The following is an 8,119-nucleotide window of genomic DNA, read 5'->3' on the forward strand; positions in this document are numbered from 1 at the left end:
CCCAATCACTAAAATCTCATATTGTTAAACACTGATGGAAGTTTAAAAGTAATTTTTAACATTATATATACAGCTTTTATTAAAACACTGGGTTGACAACACTCCACTCGTCTTCCAGTTCCTTTCCTAGCTTGTCACTGTGTCACATGTGCATACAGTGGGGATTAATTGACTGTGACGATGCTCATTGCACAGGCATTTTCATAATCAGGAAACTAGCCCTGAGCAATTGCATATGGATGCTACTGTGAAATGAATGCATGTAGACAAAATGTTGCTAAAGTAATAGGAAAATACAAAAAAAAGGTCTAAATGGTAATCAGTATTTATTCACTTCATAGTGTGCACTGTGACTTGTGGCAAATGAACAGGGCAATGCACACTCTTGGCCTATTCCCGTGGCTTTAGAGAGGCTGGTGCCAGCATGATGCAATAAGATGTGTTTTGCAACTTTTACCTTTTGGCAGACCTTGTAAAACACTGACGCCTTTTGAAGTTCATGACGTGGATTCAGAATGGAATTCTTAGTTTTGTAATGCTATACATAAGGCCAATTTTCCCCTGGTAGTTTAACAATGCTTTACATGTAGCCATTTTCCCATGATAATTCAACAGAAAAATCATGACTTGTATGGATAAATAATTTATATATTATTTGTTGCACCTCATGACAGAACACTGTGTTTTATATTAGCATTCAACATAAGGTAAAAAGATAAAAAGTAACTTGTGAACAGTGGTGTTCCCTGCTCTGCTGCTCACATTTATTGGCATGCAATATGCTCCAGTACAGCATATTCTAATATATAGAGTAAGCTGTGGGAAAGAAATTCTCAAGGCCATTACAGCTAAACAAACATTATGCTGTTTGTTGTTCACTGTGAAAATACGTGTTAGTAACACATGAACAGATGATACATACTTTACTGTGTTGGCTATATGGAGGAACATAAAAAAATGAAGGATCACCTTCATCATTTGAAAACTATTAAGAACATAACAAAAGATATAAGATGGAGATTAAATGTGGAAAACTTCAAAAAGAAAGGCAGATTGCAAAGGAAAGTAAGGCCAATCCTAAAAAATGTTTTAAATATAATAATAGCAAAAAGATCAGATCCGAGCATGTAGGCCCCTAAAGGATCTTACTGGGGTTAAAGGAAAGGCGGATTACCTAAACACATTTTGTAGCTCTGTGTACACAAAGGAAAATGGCAGAGCTCAAGTCCAAATTCATAATAGCAATGTCACTGCCTTAAACAGTTCACAATGGCTCAAAATTGCTATGATTGAAAAACAGTTATTAAGGATGAAAAAGCACCAGGACCTTATGGATTGCATCTACGTGTCCTCAAAGAGCTGAGCTCAGTTGTTTCAAAGCCATTATTTCTAATTTTTAGAGACTCTTTAGTCACTGGCATGGTACCAATGGACTGGCGTAAGGCCAACGTGGTTCCTATCTTCAAAAAGGCAGCAAAGTCATTACCAGTTAACTACAGACCCGTTAGTTTAACGTCCATAGTTGGAAAGGTCCTAGAGAGTTTGATAAAGAACCACACAGAGGAGTTTTTGCTAGAAAATAATAATATAAGTGATAGTCAGCATGGCTTCAAGAAAAACCAAAGTTGTCAAACAAATTTACTCTCTTTTTATGAGGACGTAGGTAAACAGGTAGACAGTGGAATAACACTTGATATAGTGTACTTTGACTTTGCTAAAGCATTTGACACTGTACCCCATAGACGGTTAATATGCAAGTTAGGGTCAAGAGGTTTAGAAAAGTCCATCAGTAAATAGATAGAGAAGTGGCTTAAGGACCGCATCCAGAGAGTAGTGATTAATGATTCATACTCTGGATGGTCTAAGGTTATTAGTGGTGTACCATAGGGTTTAGTGTTGGGACCTTTACTGTTTTACAATTTTTATAAATGAGTTTGAGATTAAATATACCATTTCTGGGTTTGCAGATGACACTAAACTAGGTAATGGAATTTAGTCCATACAAGAAGTTTATAATCTACAAGCAGACCTGGACGTACTGTTTGATTGGCCAGCCAAGTGGCAAAATAACATTTAATATAAATAAATGTAAAGTTATGCACTTGGGGTATAACAACATGCTTGCTTCATACTGTCTAGGGGGAATACAGTTGGGGGGGGGTCAAAAATAGAAAAGGATCTGGGGGTTCTGGTAGATCATAGATTAGACCAGCTATGTCTATAGGGTTTTATATCTGGAATATGTTTTTTTCCCTAGTGGTTGTGGTTGAACTTAAAAGGCTTATGTCTTTTTTCACCTGACATACTATGTAACTATGTAGATAGGGCTAAAGTTTTTTGTAACGGGAATACCAACAGCAGAATGTGGCACATCAGCAAGAGGCATAAAGACTCCTGCTTGCTCAGGCAGCAGGTCTGAAGGAAGTCACTAGGCTGACACTAGTTGAAATAGTATATTCTTTTACAGTATGGAACCAACACTGGATCATCCAGGAAATGAAAAAAAAAAATCAAAAATTATGCAGGAAATTCCTTATCATATCAAAATAACTTCTGAAAGAGTCAAAGTCCAATTCTTGTCTGGAGACTCCCAGAAAGCTTAAAGGGATCTAACCCCTTGGGATGCCCAAGAAGTTGAAAGGAGGAATTCTGTGGTGTACTAAATATAGCTATTCTGGTCAAGGAACATTGGCAGTGAAGGTAAATGGCCCTGTTGTTGCCAGAAGCAATAAAGAATGAAAGCTGCACTGGTAACCTGCAAGACTGTTTACCAGGAGTGCCAATCAACAATAAAATGCTCCAAACATGCTGGGAATTTCCTAGGAAACCCTGGTAGAAACTAGGAACAAATACAGTGCTGAAGTAAAATGAATTGTCACAAAAAGAGTAAAACTAAACTAGCACTAGGAACTACCTAATATAAATCTGACACTTAACAAACAGCATGAACGTAGAGCATGGTCCCAGTGCAAAGGGTTGTAAGGGTAATATCATATTCAAAGAAAATAATTCTTCTAGCAAGTAAAACAAAGGTGATCTAAAGAGACTTCAGATGTGCCTGCATACCTGATTCCCAAAATACCTTTCAAATTACCAAGAACATAATGGTAATAAATAAAGTTGAATAAATATTCTTAATGTGTCAAAATCTTCAAACTGAAATGAACTAAGATCAGATTTACAAAAACTCTGGCATTGATTAGAAGAAACTAAGGTGGTCCAATTGCTATAAGAGAGACATATGGACTAGGACTGGAAATGTGAACGAGGTTAAAAGAGATGGGGAGTGTATGTGATAAGAAAGGTGCCACAGTCCCGAATTGGTGCTCTTCTTTTGAATTTATATACATTAAGCACCAAAGGGCCTGCTAGACACTGTACAAGAAACCTAATAGGAGACCACCACATACAAAAGCGTAATAGAATATATACACTCACCTGTTCAACTGCGTAATGCAAATATCTAATAAACCAATCACATGGCAGCAACTCAATGCATTTACGCATGCAGACATTGTCAGGACAACCTGCTGAAGTTCAAACATGGTACCAGAATGAGGAAGAAAAGTGATTTACATTTGCACAATAGTTTGTGCCAAGGCATGGTGGGCCATTTCAAAAACATGCCTTGTTGGTGGCCTGTAAGTATGCAGAAGAGCATCCCCGAGCAAACGACACCTGGTGACCCTCCTGTTAGCTGCAAAACAAACCCCTGAGACCACATCATGCACAGGCTTAGCAAAGTTGGGCAAAAAAAAATATATTTAAAACATGGCCTGGTATGAGAAATCTAAATTCCTGTTGCAACATTCTGGTAGTACAGTCAGAATTTGGCTTCAACAACATAAAAGCACGGAGCTCTTCTGCCTGGTCCAGGTTGGTAGTAGAGGTGTGTGGGATATTTTTTTAGCATACTTTGGGCTCATTAGTACCAAGTGAATTTTTTTAAATGCCAGCGCCAACTAGTATTTTTGCTGACCATGTGCAGCACTTTATGGCTCTATTGTACTCACTTTTCTTTTGGCTAGTACCAGTAGGATAACATGCCATGGAGCTCAAATTATTTTAAATTAGTTCTCTGAACACGACAAACAGTTCACTGTACCTAAATGCAGGTCAGCTGCACATCCATTGTGCACATCTCTGGCTCCACCAAATCTCAATGGTGCTCTTTCGGATTCCCTTTTTTTTATGGCAATTTACTGTTAAAACAGAACTAAAGTTCCACATTTAGGAATCCAAGCACAGGCAGGCCCTTATTGCAGAAAGGGATAGGCAATGTAATGGAATGGATAGGCAAAGGGTTAGGCAATCCCTCCTGTTTCTGCCATAAAACTAAACTGCGCATACCAGTATACCTGGCAATCCCAGCTTCCCATGCACATGCCAGGGATGAATACAATCCTGCATATCTACACAGGAGTTATGTCATTCTAGCCCAGCTAATCAAGATGGCCAAAGATTGTCTACAGAAAGAGAAGAGAGAAGATGGCCTGCAAGGGAACTGGAACAGGTGAGTATCGCGGGTTTAGTTCCGCTTTAACGTAAAAGTATCACAAGCTATACATTTAGTCATTAGCAAGTTATTCTTAAGACCAAAAAGTATGCTTTAGGAGGGAGGGAGAATTTTCGGCTCCTAGAGCAATAGTCGCCTGTGGTCTTTTCGGACCGGCGGACCACTAAATTTACCGGCTCCAGAGCACGCATGCGTGGGGAGTCGGGTGTCACTCAAAGGGGAAAAAACTTCCCCTTTAGTGACGTCATGATGCCAGAACCCACTCACTCTCCTATAACAGGTCTGAGCCTGCCTCTGTACAAGGACGTGGTCCGCGGCTCTGGCCAATGCACCACCCCAGAGGCATCCTTCTCCTGACCCCGCTTGGGGGTGCACTGGCCAGAGCCACAGACCACCAAAATTTTCTTGAGGACTGCCAGTTGGTGACCGTTGTCCTAGATACCATAACTTTGTCTGCATGGTAGAATGCAATATAAATAAGCAAGCATTGTAATGCATAGACAGCAAAAGTCTAGCCATGACAATGCAATTAAGGGGGTTGCTACAATAATGATGACAACTGTAAAAAAAACAAGTCAGTCTTCGGGGCAAAGTTATATGGCGAGTGGAAATAATGTTTAGTTTATTGAGGTTTAGTGGGATAAAGTATAGGTGTATGATTGGGCTGCAAACTCACTTATGTGTGCAAACTTTTTGCTTCTGCTTATGTACTGTAGACAACACAGTAATCTTTAACTGCAATTTGGGAAAATCATCTTTCTAGACTGTAATGTTGAATTTAATTCGCAATTCTGGGTTATTGGTGACACCAAAGTAATATGCTACAGGCATACAGCAAGTACTTTGCCCTGGACACACAATTTAAACATGTAATAAAAGCACAAATTTACAAAGTAGACACAAGCGGGGAAACTGGTTTAAAAAAAAACTGGTCAGGACTTTTCTGGGTATAGTGTAATGCACGTACAGATTTATTCTAAATACTACCAATAAAACTTTACTCCTGAGAGATTTATGCAAAGTAAGTAATGTCACTCAATCAGTTGGTGTCCTGATATTAGAAAAAAAATAATTGTTCAGACTGATATCTCTAGTATGACATGTTCCACCCTAGTCTGCAAGGACATTTGCATACAGCCTTTGCATGTGGACAAAAAGTAGCAAACAAACACTAAAAATGATTAGTAGCACAAAGACAAAAAAAAAAAAAATAGTACTCCGGAAGTAGGAAAATATACATACATTTTACCAAACTAAATGTCCAACATTAACATCTGCTATAAACCATAAACATGTATATTTTGGACAATAGATGCACAAGAAGTCTTCTTGTTGTTATCCCACATACAGCACAGAAAGATTTTTAGCATGTGATAATGGGTTACAACAAAGGGTACAGTTGAGTGTCTGAAAAGTAATCTTTTCATATTTCAAAACAAATATGTACTTTTCTATGTTTACTGAACTTTGCGCCAACTTGCCTACATGGTTTAAGATAAGAACTATGTATATCAGTAAGTATAAAGTTTAAATAAAGAGTACTGCTGATATTTGATGTATCTTGAAATCCACACAGATTCCACACCTAAGCTTAGCTCTCACTTCTCCAAACCTTGCAGGCAGCAAGTTGTCATTCATCCCTCCAAATCTATTTTTAAGTCATTCGTAAATCTGATAATATTTCCCCCTGCCTACTATTTTCATGACTATTATTAGAAACAGTTGCATCATAATATTTCTCTATTCTTCTCATCTCAGGCATATTATGGCTAGCGGGAGGTACCTCACAAAGCACTGTAAATAACTTTCAAAAAACAGGAAGGTGTAGTAATGTCAACTAATGTGCTGAACCACCATGATCCCAAGAACAGAAAACCAATTAAAAAATGTCACTGCAGACCAAGGGTGGGAGCAAAGGCCTAGATAAAGCTGGATATGCAACTTGCTAAGACACTTAATGAAAACTTTGCGAAGCAAATGTGTATAGTGAAATCAGAGTAACCAATTTCAATGCAAGAGAAGACCATATATTACTGTGCAAGATGCAAGGTAATCCATGAAGACATCTCAGAAGAACATGAGTAGAGGATGAGTTTAACTAAAGAATAAGAGTTAGTACCATGTCTAAAAAATATTACAGTTAGACAGATATTTGGCACCTGTAGCTCACATAACTGCAGGGGAGACAAAGATAGGGAATTAGGGTCTGTATGAAAAAGACAGAACCAGATGACCCAGGAGAATGCATGATTGAAGATCATAGTAGGAATATGAGCAATATGTGTGACAAATGACTAGCAACTAATTAAGCAAAAAGGAACAGGTAACCAAAGGTTGGAAGACTAGCCAAGGTATTAGGGTACAGCAAGAAGGATATTGATAATCTCAAATAAATTTCAGCTGTCATTTTTACAGTACACATTGCATGTAAAGTCCCAAAGCATTTTCATGAACACTTAACAGGACTAAGAGATACTGGTATTGCAATCCAAAGACCAGGACCATATCAGAAGTGTGAGAAAAGTCCAGCTGAGATATTGAATGCAGTTTGCTGGTTTGTTTTGCATGTAATTTAACAATGTGACTGACAGGATATCAAGGACTAATACCATGCTAGACATTCCTTGCTTTACTAGTTAGGTTTGCCTTTATCAGCGGGTATACAAACTGCAAACTACACTGACTAAATACTGGCAGAATTCATACCCAACACAAAATATGCAATGATATTTATCACAAGTTACATATACAGTATATTAGGAGGATACACCAAATTTAAAAGTCATATATTTGAACTTTTAATGACTTATGTAAAAATAGACATTATATAGCAGATATGTTCATCTAAATCTGTTGTTGCTTTTTTTAGTGAGAGCACAGTCCACCCTCCCCATGGACTATAAATACAGATTACAATTAATAAAAACCCTACTTTATCTTTAATTTGTTTTACCATATATAAGTTGTCATTTACATTTTCACTTCTGTGCTACCTATGAAAAAAAAAAAAAGCTAAAAAATATTTCAGAATACAAGAAACAGTGTTCATTTCCACTAACACATTTCCTAGAACTCTAAGCAAATAGAAAATAGTTACTAATTAACTTACCTTGTCAATAGGACATTAAGATTGTAGAACAAAGAATACAACAAGACAGAAGACAGTCAAACTTTTCTACTGGATCCACAGGCAAAACAATTAACAACAAATTGACTCTCTTTTCTGAAATCTTCATAAGTCAGTGACTCAAGATAAAAGTCACCTGCCTCTCCCTCTCTCACCTGCTCTCTTCCTTTGCCTGCTCATGGAAGGGGCGGATAGACAGGTTTTACTATCCAACCAGAAAGCTTAAAGTGCAGGTACACAAGGACTGCTTGAGGAAGTTAACCCTCTGTTCTCTGTTTATGACATGATTGTTAACAAACAGCCAATTCCTGTATGACACACTAGCCTAAGAATCTATCATTCATGTAAAGTTTTGCATAAATGTTCCTATGAAATGTAATCAAGATTTCTAACAGCATGATAAATAATGTAGAATATATTATAGTGACATGTTTTTAGGTGTAGTAGGTAAAACTGAAATTCTCTCACTATTCATT

The 8,119-nt window shown here is 37.6% G+C and overlaps 1 protein-coding gene across 2 annotated transcripts in view; it reads right to left on the minus strand.

The window, feature by feature from the left end:
• C1H1orf116 (chromosome 1 C1orf116 homolog) overlaps positions 1-7,817 on the minus strand; it is a 37,727-nt gene extending 29,910 nt beyond the window's left edge. Inside the window, exon 1 of one of the 2 annotated variants that reach the window (XM_072425170.1) lies at positions 7,626-7,817. The gene's annotated coding sequence lies outside the window, so the exon portion shown is untranslated. The remainder of the gene's footprint in view (positions 1-7,625) is intronic. The other variant, XM_072425165.1, reaches the window with a different exon arrangement.
• Positions 7,818-8,119: the final 302 nt, after the last annotated feature.

Source organism: Pyxicephalus adspersus, chromosome 1 (assembly GCF_032062135.1).
Source record: "Pyxicephalus adspersus chromosome 1, UCB_Pads_2.0, whole genome shotgun sequence".
Classification (NCBI taxonomy): Eukaryota; Metazoa; Chordata; class Amphibia; order Anura; family Pyxicephalidae; genus Pyxicephalus; species Pyxicephalus adspersus.